The sequence below is a fragment of the Meles meles genome, chromosome 1, assembly GCF_922984935.1.
Source record: "Meles meles chromosome 1, mMelMel3.1 paternal haplotype, whole genome shotgun sequence".
NCBI classification, from domain to species: Eukaryota; Metazoa; Chordata; class Mammalia; order Carnivora; family Mustelidae; genus Meles; species Meles meles.
In genome coordinates, this window is record NC_060066.1 from 134,427,106 (window position 1) to 134,438,889 (window position 11,784).

The 11,784-nt window shown below is 35.7% G+C and overlaps 1 pseudogene; it reads right to left on the minus strand.

Moving 5' to 3' along the window:
• Positions 1 to 11,267, minus strand: part of LOC123953430 — a 71,040-nt pseudogene extending 59,773 nt beyond the window's left edge.
• Between the last annotated feature and the right edge of the window lie 517 nt (positions 11,268 to 11,784).

Below are 11,784 nucleotides of genomic sequence, written 5' to 3' on the forward strand. Positions count from 1 at the left end.
ATAAAGATATATTCTTTTTTAAAGAAATTTTATTTATTTATTTGAGAGCAAGAGAGAGTGAGAGAGAGCGAGAGCACAGCGGGCAGAGATGAAGAGGGAGAGGGAAAAGCAGGGAGCAGGATGCAGGGCTCAGTCCCAGGACCCTGGGATCATGACCTGAACTGAAGGCAGATGCTTAGCCAACTGAGCCACTGAGGTGCCCTGGTAAGTATATATTCATAATAGGAAATTTTAAAGTGTAAAAATATGAGAAAATTAGAATAAGCAATGATAATGTTCATTTTAATAACATGTAATGAACTGAATTTTAATTCAGTTTAACAGAAGGAAAACAAGTGAAGCCCAAAGATTTGCTGAACTGCAAATAAATGTTCCTTCAAAAGAAAAATATTTATCATTTCTCAGCAATCTGATGGAAATCTGAAGGATCCAGTAAAACAGCTAGAAGCACAAGCTAAAAACTCTTTGCAATGCATAGAAGAGTGTCCAAAAAAGTGACAGAAATTGCCAGAAATAAAAAATTAGAGGGAGCTGAAAGACACTTTTTAGGCTAGTGTTAATTCTAAGGCTGTAGCTGGGCCAGGGTTGGGTGGTAATGGCCCAACTTCTAGTGGAGAAAAGGTGCCAGATCTGTGCAAGATGAAGTCTTGGAACTGAGACCCCTAATAAAGAAAGGTACATGAAAGCACTTACCATCTTTGAAAAAGGTAAGTTAGGAAGGAAAAAAAAAAGGAGGTTGTCTATACTAGTCTGGGCTCAAGGTAAAAGAAAGTTCTTTTCTGACAATTTATACCACAGACCCAGTGCATTAAACACAGTTTATGTGCCTTTTCAAATTTGGTTGGCCTCTCACATCTCTGGAGACCTTAACTGCTTCATCATGGAGACCCCCAGCTGTGGCATCTGTTGGCTCAGCTGCAGTTGCCACTATCTTATCTGTAAGCATCTGTAATAGTTTCTTGCTTTCCATGAAAGGTGTATAAGTTCTGCAGACCAGGCCCAACTCAACTGCACTCAAGAAGACACTCTAGCTCCTCCAAACACTTACGGATTCAAATAAAGTACCATACTACATTGTTTGGGAAATTCCAGATAAAAAATGATCATAATTTGATTATTGATTTAGAACACTCTGGCAACCCTAGTGGAGGCAAGAACAAATCTGTTAAAAGAAGAGACCAAATTTTATAAGATTCCCACAGATAAACCATGCAAGATATAAGTTCACAATTCAAAAAATAACAAGCAACACACACACATACAGCCATAATAGGAACATTTTTGTAAAATTTTTTTGCATAATTCATTTTTTTCTCATGAGTCATGAGAAAAAGAATGGAAAAGAAAACCCAGCAGATTTAAGAGCTCCACATAATGAGAATATCAAGTGGTAAATATAAAATTTTGAGACCCCTCCACCTCCACCCAAAGCAGATACTACAGGAAGAATTCAAATGCAGTAGTTTATGTAGTAGATGGTCCCAGGATATACCAGTAGGAGATTGGGAAAATGAGATAGAAAAGGGAAAAAAGTCGGTAGATAAAATGTTACTGAACTAGTTTCTATCTTGGGCAACTGGATCCCGGTGTCACTGGGAACTTTGCTATAAAAGATAGACCATACCTTACTGTTATCCCAAATGGGAGACAAGGAAGGTGATTTAGACATTGACTTCTCATCCATCATTGGATGAAGGATGCTTCTGGGAACATTAACTCTCCCAGCCTTTGGATTTGCCTTGTGCCATGGGGCTGAGTATGCTCATGGGGTCAGGAAAAATTAATCAGGCAGAGAGCTGCAGGCATCCAGTAATGGACTTTGGCTTATAGAGGTGAATGTCAAAGAATTATGAGCAGGAATATCAGAACTTGACTGCTCAGAATATTTAAAAAAAATATTTTAAAAAGCATGGTACTATTAGGAAAATAGGTGCCCAACAGAATTTTATAATAAGCTAAATAGAAATTTGAGGGAAAAAAAATCCAGATATCAAAGTCTGAGTGGATGAGGTAAATTAAGAGACAGCTAAAAAGAGATTGAGCGAAATCAAATAAATATAAAAAAAGTCCAAAATAAATGAACAGAGAAAATGGAATAGAGGAAGCATTCTAAGAGATAATGGGTGAGAATTTTCCAGAATTATTAAAAGATATATAACTGCAGAGTTGAGAATCTTCTCCAAATCTCACACAGAAATAACAAAAAAATCTGCTGAACACACAATTAGGCATATTCCAGAAAATGCATAACACTAGAGACAAACAGGAATTGTTAAAAGTAATTGGAGAGAAAAAAACTAGAGCAGATTTTCAAGAACAAAAAAGGGCAGATGTATACTACCTTTAAAATGTTTGGAGAACTTGAGGCTTACCTAAAATAAAATTTCCTGCTAAACCGTTATTCAAAAAAAGAATAAAATCAAGATGTTTTCACACAAATGAAAATGAGATTTTACCACCAATGGAGTTTGTCATATCTCACCAGAGACTTTTCTAAAAGACTTCAAGAATATGGGGATAGATAACAGAAAGAAGATTTTTTTAGATGAAAGTTCAAGGGACTAGTGCTTGCAGACCAAATCTGGCCTGCAGCCAGAATTTGTAAGACCTGAGAGCTAAGAGCATTGATTTTTTTTTTTTTCAGCATAACAGTATTCATTGTTTTTGCACCACACACAGTGCTCCATGCAGTACGTGCCCTCCCTATTACCCACCACCTGGTTCCTCAACCTCCCACCCCCCCACCCCTTCAAAACCCTCTGGTTGTTTTTCAGAGTCCATAGTCTCTCATGGTTCATCTCCCCTTCCAGTTTCCCTCAACTCCCTTCTCCTCTCCATCTCCCCATGTCCTCTAGAGCACTGATTTTTTTAAATAGACTTCATATTTTATAACAGTTTTAGATTTATAGAAAAATTGAGCAATAGTACAAAGAGTTCCCATATATACTCTCTCTCACTCTAGATTCCCCTATTATTAACATCTTACATTGGTATGTTACATTTAAGACTGATAAACCAGGGGCGCCTGAGTGGCTCAGTGGGTTAAAGCCTCTGCCTTCGGCTCAGGTCATGATCCCAGGGTCCTGGGATCGAGCCCCACATCGGGCTCTCTGCACCGCGGGGAGCCTGCTTCCTCCTCTCTCTCTGCCTGCCTCTCTGCCAAGTTGTGATTTCTCTTTGTCAAATAAATAAAAAAATATTGAAAAAAAAAGACTGATAAACCAAATTTGATACACTATGTACATACACACATATAAATGAATATGCACATAACCATGTGAGCGTATGTATGTACACATACACATTAGTAGATGCACATATACACATATATATGTGTGTGTGTGTGTATACCCATATGTGTATAAATGCACACACACATTATATTGGTAGGTCTTCTTGGAAAATTGACTCCTTTATCATTATATTATATCCCTGTTTGTGCTTGCTATAGCAGTTTCTCTTGAGGTCATGGCTTTTTTATGAAGAACAGAATGATCTGGGTACATTTCAAAACGGTTACTTTTCCCTTTTGCCTTTCCAAAATGGGAGAGGGGTTTTCTCTTATCTGGGCTACTGGAAGTAGAACTCATGGAAGGGTAGGAGGACAACTTAAGACTGGCCTTCTTGGAGTTTTAACTAGTCCACCCTCAGTCTTCTGCAACTTAACAATTACCATTTCTGTTCTCACCAGTTATTTGCTCCAGCTCCGGGTAAGCTATTCAATATTGTATAAAGCCACTAACATATGGGATTTATTACAAAAGCTAGTTTTACCCTACATAGTACATATATAACTTTCTAGCCATTGGTAGACGGAAAATTAATGTAAAAAAACCTGATCAATTCAAATGCAAGCAGGAAAGGAGAAAAGAAAAAGAAGCAAAAAACAAACAAACAAACAAAAAAAACCAACAGCAGAATAAATATAAAATAAAGTTGTAGAACTAACTCAAAATGTACTAGTAAGCACAATAAACATCAATAGAGTAAACATGTAAGTCAAAATACGAATATTCTCAAATTTGGATGAATAACAAAACACACCTTAAATAGTTATCACATAAAAATGGAAAATTAAAGGATAAATATCTCAGGCAAGCACTAAAAATAATTTGGTAATATATCTCTGTAAATTATATAAATATAACTTTGTAAATTAATCTCTCTTTATTAGACAAAATAGACTTTAAAAATATTTTTGGGGGGGTGAAGAATAGTCAATTTAATTAAATATTATAATATTCAATGATGGTCCAATTCTCACAGAAGATTAAAAAACAAATCTAAATTTATAAGCACCAAAAGCATAGTCTTTATATATTTATATATGTAATATATTTTTCATACATATATAGCAAAACTGATAGAATTGTAAAGTAAAATTGTAAGTTAGCATGTGTAATAGGCAATTTTTAACTCATTCATAGTACTTGACAGAGAAAGGAGACAAAACACTAGTAAAGATATGGAGAATTTAAACAACAAAATTAACAAGTCTGATGTAATGGGCATATATACAGCTCTATATCCAACAATTAGAGAATGTATACATGGAAATTTATTAGAACTCACCACATTCTATATGATTAAGCAGCTATTAAAAAGAGTCAAAGAACTGTTGTTAAGCAAGTGATTTTTTTTTCTGTTAAAATGTACCTAGTTTAGATAGCATTAAAAAGATTAATTTAAAAATTGATTTGGAAATTATAATAAAAGACACTTCCAAATAATCTTTGGGTCTACATACAAATAGCTGTGGACACCAGAAAATGTTTAGGATGAAACACTGATGAAAACATTACGTTTTAAAATTTAGGGGATGTAGGTAGAGCATTACTTAAAATAATTTTTTAACATCCTGTGATTTATAAAGTTTGAAAACTGATAATCTAAGTTTCCAAATTAAAGGAGTCATAAAAAGAACAGCAGAATAAACTCAAAGTAAATTTAAATAGTGAAAATAGTAAGAGGGGAAATTAATTAGAAAAAAATATAAAAGAGATGATCCACAAAGCCAAACACTTTTTAAAAAATCTAATAAAATAGAAACCTCTTGGCAAGATTGAGCAGGAAAAAGAGACAAAGAGAGAGAAAAGGAGAGAAAGAATCTGTTAAAGAAAAATATTGGCAGTGAAAAGAGTAGTGTCATAACCCCAGAAACATACTTTTTTTTTAAAAAGAAGATATTATAAACAATTTTAAGTCACTAAATTTGAGAACTTAAGATGAATGTTCAATTTTTTAGAAAATTAACTAGCCAGTAGTAATTCCAGAAGAAAGTAAAAACCTCAATAGTTCTTAATTATTAAAGAAAATGAATTTAAGGATAATATCTAAGCCTCACCCTCCCAGCCCCATCAAACCTGGCTATGTGAGCCCTTGAAATAAGACAAAATTCCAATCAAAATCTCAAAGGTTTTTTCTTTCTTTTTTTGTTTTACCTCTACAGAATTGGACAAGACAATTATATAATATATGGAAGTGCAAAGGGCTTAAATAGCCAAGATAATTTTGAACAAATACAATGTAATGAGATCTCTTTACCATATACAAATACTTATTATAAACTATAAATAATACAAAGCTATGAACAACAAAAGCACTGTGCATTGTTCTAGGAAAGATAAATAGTCCAATGGAACTGAACAGAGAATTGAAATAGATCAATGCACAGATGGAAGCCTGATATATGGCAGAGGCAGCACTGCCCACCAGTGAAGGATGGGCTATTGATTAGTGTTCAGACCTTTGGTTATCAATATGGAGAAAAAAAATTGAGAAGGTCTGTCTCTAACCAAACACCATAAGTAATTCTGTGTGGATTAAAGATCTAATTGTGATAGCAATAGCTTAAAATGTTTTGGAGGAAATTATGAGACTATATTTACAATTTCAGAATAAGGAAAGGTGTAAATTTTAGTCAATTATTTGTTTACTTGGTAATATGAACTCAAAAATTAGGATTGCCTAATAATTTTTTTTAACGTAATAATTTTGTTATCAGTTTTTTCCTGAACTGGTTTTTCTATGTTCTGTATGCAGAGCCTTGGTGGATCACATTTATTCTTCCCTTGAGTAAAATACTATTGTTCAAAGAATCAATAACATTTCATAGCTCAAGCCAAGTAATTTTAAAACTGAATTTAAATAGGCAGAATTCTTCAAACCTCAGGTATTATATTTTTTTCCTCTAAAGCATGGGGAAAATGAGTTTGAAATGTGCATTCAACTAACAGGGGGCGGAGGATTGTAGCATTTAGTTTTACCTTTTAAAAGAATAATAAAATCTGTGTTTTAAATGAGCCTATTTTTAAAAATAAACTCATTGAAAAACTCATATAAATGATGAATTAAAATATACTTACATCAATTCTGGATTTGAAAGAAAATATTATAGAATATTTATAGCAATGTGTATCACTCTTAATCCTCTTGATTTAGGACCTCATTTATAAATACAAAATTGAAGACTGGCATATAATGTTTTTCATATACTTTAGCCAACAAAAATGCCATGATTGTATATTTTAATGTAATTGTTAATGATAAACTTCACTGTAATATGATTGAAAAGTCAAACCTATTTTTATATAGTCTGTGGATTTTCTGTTCATTTGATTGCATACTGGAGGCAAGTATAAATACTTTGTGTATTTGAAGAGAGAAAATGAAGATAAGGGTATAATTCATAATTGTATTCCTTTTCCCTTTTAAGTAACAAAGCAATTTCATTAATGTACTTATTTGGAGGTAGCTTTAAATATTCTACTAATTTGAAAATGCAAAAACTATCTTTTCATAGACTAATAAGATGCATCACCATATTTTCATTAATATTTTTCTGTAGCTGTCTTAGGAACACTATTTCCTTAAGATACCTGCAGGATATTGGCTATATAAAGGAAGGCAAGCAACTTTAAGTTTTATTTATTCATCCAGGAACAGAGGCTGTTTGCAGCATGCAACACCAGTTTTTCTTTTTTGATTAACGTAGGTGCTTCTAAGTGACCCTTACTATATATGCAAGGAATTTGAATGAAAGATGGGAATAGACGATATATTCAGTGCACTGACTTTGCATGGTAACATTCATCACCACAATTTCAAGCCTTTGCTCCATCATGCAATATAGGAAAATATAAAATACTATTTTTCTTTCTTTCTTTTTTGTTTTAGCCTGGAAGACTTTATTCTGGTAATAACTTTTTTATTGCTTCAAAGGTAAAAAGTAATTGGAAATAATTTTGAAATTTCTGGTCTGCCTAGAAAGATTTTGATACCATTTTGAAGAGTAATTTTTATTGTCTTTCTGGCTTCTATTTTATCTCTCTCCCACTTGGGTTTTTTGTTTGTTTGTTTGTTTGTTTGATGCTACCAAGTATATTTTTATACTTGGGGAAGAAATTTGCTCCCTCCATTTTCTCAGCCTGCAGTCTGGGGAGAATGAATGCAAGCCCTGCTTTGGGGTGGATCTTTCCTGTCTAAAATCCAGTCAGAAAGAGTACTGTAACCTTGTCACAGTGACTGGATCAGGGAAGGACATGAGTTCCAATTATCAGTGAAAGAAACTGATTGCCAGGACATGTACAGCAGCTACTGTAAGAGACTCTAACTTTCCTGAGTGTTTTCCTGTGAGGATAAGAGACTCTAACTTTCCTGAGTGTTTTCCTATAAGGATATGACGTCTGGAATTGCTGCAAACATTTTGCTGAAATTCCCAGAAGAACCTGAAACTCCCAGAGGGCGACTGGGGCAGGATGGGGAAAATAGCAAACAGAGGAGCAGAATAGAGAGAATATAAGAAAGAAGGTTCTTGGAGATCTCATCTGAGGTATAAGATCAAGCCTCATTTGGATTTTGCTATTACATAAGTCAATATCCCCTTTATTGTTTAAGTTATTTTGCATTTAGAGCTTTGTATTTTATTTCATTTTTTGTCACTCGTTACTGAAACATTTCTATCACAGGGATATTTTGAGTTTGAGCGACTAAGAGGGACAAATATCTTGATTCTTATTCAAAGATTCTTTGGTTTCAAGGAACAGAAAGATACAAATTAGAGAATGGGAATTATCGGAAAGATTTGTGGAGATGGAACCAAATAGGAAAAGGAAAGCCTTTTCAACTTAATGGGACCTCAAGTCTCAGTCTTTATGATATTAATGTGATGTATTACATTAATTGATTTTGATGTTAAAACAGCCTTTCATTCTTAGGATACATCCTACTTGGTTATGGTATATAATTCTTTTCACTTATTGCTGTATTTAGTTTGCTAGTATTTTGTGGAGGATTTGCATCTATATTCATAGGGGACATTGATCTCTGTTTTCTTCCTTCTTCCTTCCCTCCCTTCTGTCTTTTCTTTTTTATTGAATAAAAAATTTCATTCGGGGCTTACCTCAGATCATACGAATACTTTAGATTATAACAGCTGAAGCTCAATAGTTGATCAGAAAGAAGGAAGAAAAAAACCAGATTATATATATATATATTTTTTAAAAGATTTTATTTATTTATTTGACAGAGAGAGATCACAAGTAGACAGAGAGAGAGAGAGAGAGGAGGAGGAAGCCGGCTCCCTGCCGAGCAGAGAGCCCGATGCGGGGCTCGATCCCAGGACCTGGGATCATGACCTGGGCCGAAGGCAGAGGCTTTAACCCACTGAGCTACCCAGGCGCCCCCAGATTATATTTTTAATGTAGAAAAATAATCGAATTGTTAGAGGTGTCTTATAAAATTCAACGAACAAGTTCTAGCCAAATTTACTGTTTAGTGGACTTTTCTTTCTATTTTCATATTATATTTATATAAATATATCATATTTTCTATTATATAAAAAATAGGATTCAATATATATTATAATTGGTTATAACTAATATAACAGCTTAAAAAATCATGAGGTAGAAGCATAATATAAAAAGACAGGATTTTTAAATTTTATTATAGGAATGTTACCTATAGGCAGTGTTGAAGATACTTGTGGTCCCCTCTTGTTATTCAGTAAAGTGTCAAGGGTGATGTGACTGGGTTAACAGCTTAAGTTTTCTCTAAGGATTTATAGTATTGCTTCATCACAGTCCAGGTCTTAGGAGCCATGAAACCTTCAGGAGGTTTCTGGCCTTCTTCAGCAAGTTTCCACATTCAAGTTCCTGAAATAAATTCAAAGTCTTTTTGGTGTTCAGGGTCATAGTAGTCCATACACTTCTTTTTCTTGTAACCTGCAACTCAGAAGGGTACTACTTTCAAGGTGATTAGGTCAGAGGCCACTGTCAGCACTTTGGCGCCATAAGTTGGCTCATAAAGATCCGTCCCTGTTTCTGAATGAGGCATGCCAGTAGCTCTTGTCCAACAGTGTTAACATTGTCTCCTGCAATCATCCATGGTCTCTAATACCACTGGACTCCAGTTGGTCCTACATACATAGTGGGAGGTGGGAAGATGGTCACTACTATTGTGTTAAGATATAGAACTCCCTCCTCTAGTGCTGAAGAATCCTGCTCATACACCACATCAAAGTAACACCACTGTTCTTTGTCTAGGTACCAAGAGGGGGAAGAAGAAGGACAGGATGCCTATAGCCACCCTCCAGAAGTTGCTTATAGGTATCCTGCATTAATAGAGACTGTCTAGAACATGAGCTTACACCCAACCTAGCACATACTGGGTTGCATAATTGAAATGCAATGACAGCCTCAGTATTCATATTTTCAGTTACCAGCTGTAGCGCAATAGGAGTAAAACGATGCTCATCAAAACCATCATTTCAATAAATTCAGTTCAAGGCTTAAAGATCTCCAGTCAGCCAATCTCCTTGTTCCATAACCATCTTAATGTAAGGGTGGTTCTTGCATGTTGTTCCCATCGTCTGGCACCACAACCCTCTTTTCTGTGCTCAACAAACTTTAGCTTGTGAAGAATAGCTATACAGCGGCCCTCCTACATCAGAACAAATGCAGACCAGTCATCCAGCCTCTTACCTTCCTGACTAGTTGCCAGAACCACAGGCAATGCCCAGTTAATGATACCTCCATCCATAAGACAATGAAAATGAAGGCACTGCAAGGGCCCCCATTACAAGGACACCCTCTCTCTCATAAACGCATTCAGTGGGGTTTGCCAGCCTTCTGCTAAAACTTGCATCCACTGTATTGCCATTCTTAATTTTCAATACTGGTAATATTTCTGCATCTGTTTTTGCCAGCTTAAGGTTTCTTTTCTGGCACCTACAGTTCTTTTGCTTAATAAGTGGCATCCACAGGTACAATATCCCATTCCTGTAGAAGTTCCACAACTTGTTGGACACAGTCATTTACATCACAGTCATTTACCCAACAATTAAGGGGCCTCTCTTTCTTTCTTTTTTTCTTTTTCTTTTTTTTTTATTCAGAATCAATTCCAGTGAAACCTTTAATTTCCCCTGCCTTGTGCTTTTTTTTGTTGCGCCCTTTGACATCTCTGCATAACAAACATGCAAAGGAGCATGAATGAATACTTCAAAAAAACAAAAACAAAAACAAAAACAAAACGTAAACCACGAAATTCTACTCCAGAAACCAATATTGCACATATAAACTAACCAGAATTTAAATAAAAAGTTTAAAAAAGGTAGATCTTTATGAATTTACCTTGCATTGTTGCTCTCTTGAATATAAGTTATAGAGAACTTGTAACTCACGCTAAGCCAGCATCTGCAACCAGTTTACCAACTTGTGGAACTCATGGAGTATTCTCTTCTCTGTCTTTAAGACTAAAGCCAAGATTTTTATGGAGACCTCGGTGACTGTTATCACTGTTTATATCCAAGTATAGCATGGAAGACTATGGCAAACCAAATACTCCTCCTAAGCCGTGTTCACCGTGGTCTTCCCTGCTCCACATAAGCCTGTCAGTCAAACCGTATAACCACGAAAGCCCCCTCTGCCCGTACTACCTGACCTCTCTTGTTCCTGCGGACATGGTGAGCTTGATCCGCCTTAGTTGCTCTCTGCAGCTCCGAAACTGCTCAGTTTGACTTTATCACACAGGCTTCTGGGGCCCACATGGCGCAGAGAGTGCACCGGTGCTGGGGTTCTCAGCACCTGAGGCGAGAAGGTGAGGAGGCTCACAGGGAACCGGGCGGAGCGAGAAGGTGGGGCGGGACAAGAAGCCTGGGAGGGACAAGAAGCCTGGGAGGTCTTGCGAGCACGCACGCACGCACTGACACACTGACGCACTGACGTAAGCAGGCGCTTCCGCTCAGGACTCCAGTGGACCATCCATCCCATCGCTGCCGATGGGTCTCCGGCAGATAAAAGTATGTGTGCTAGGTTTTTGTTTTGTTTTGTTTTGTTTTTTCCTCGTGACATCTTTGGTTTTGGTTGTCAGGGTAACTGAGCTCATAGAATGAATTGGAAAATGTTGCCTTTTCCTCTTTTATTGAAAAGTCTGTGAAGGGTTGGTATTAATACATACTTAAATGTCAGAAGTTGTCAGTGAATTTGTCTGATTCTGGGCTTGGCTTTGTGGGAAGTTTTAAAATTACAATTCAACTTTTATTTGTTAATAGATATCAAATTTTCTGTTTCCTTTTGAGTCAGTTCAGTAATTTGTTTCTAGAAATTTGTCCGTTTCCTGTAAATCACCTAATTTGTTGGCATACAATTGATTATATTGTTTCCTCATCGTACTTTTTATTTCTGTAAGTTTGGTAGTGATACTACTTTTTTTTTTTTTTTAGGATTTTATTTATTTATTTGACACAGAGAGAGAGATCACAAGTAGGCGGAGAGGCAGGCAGAGAGA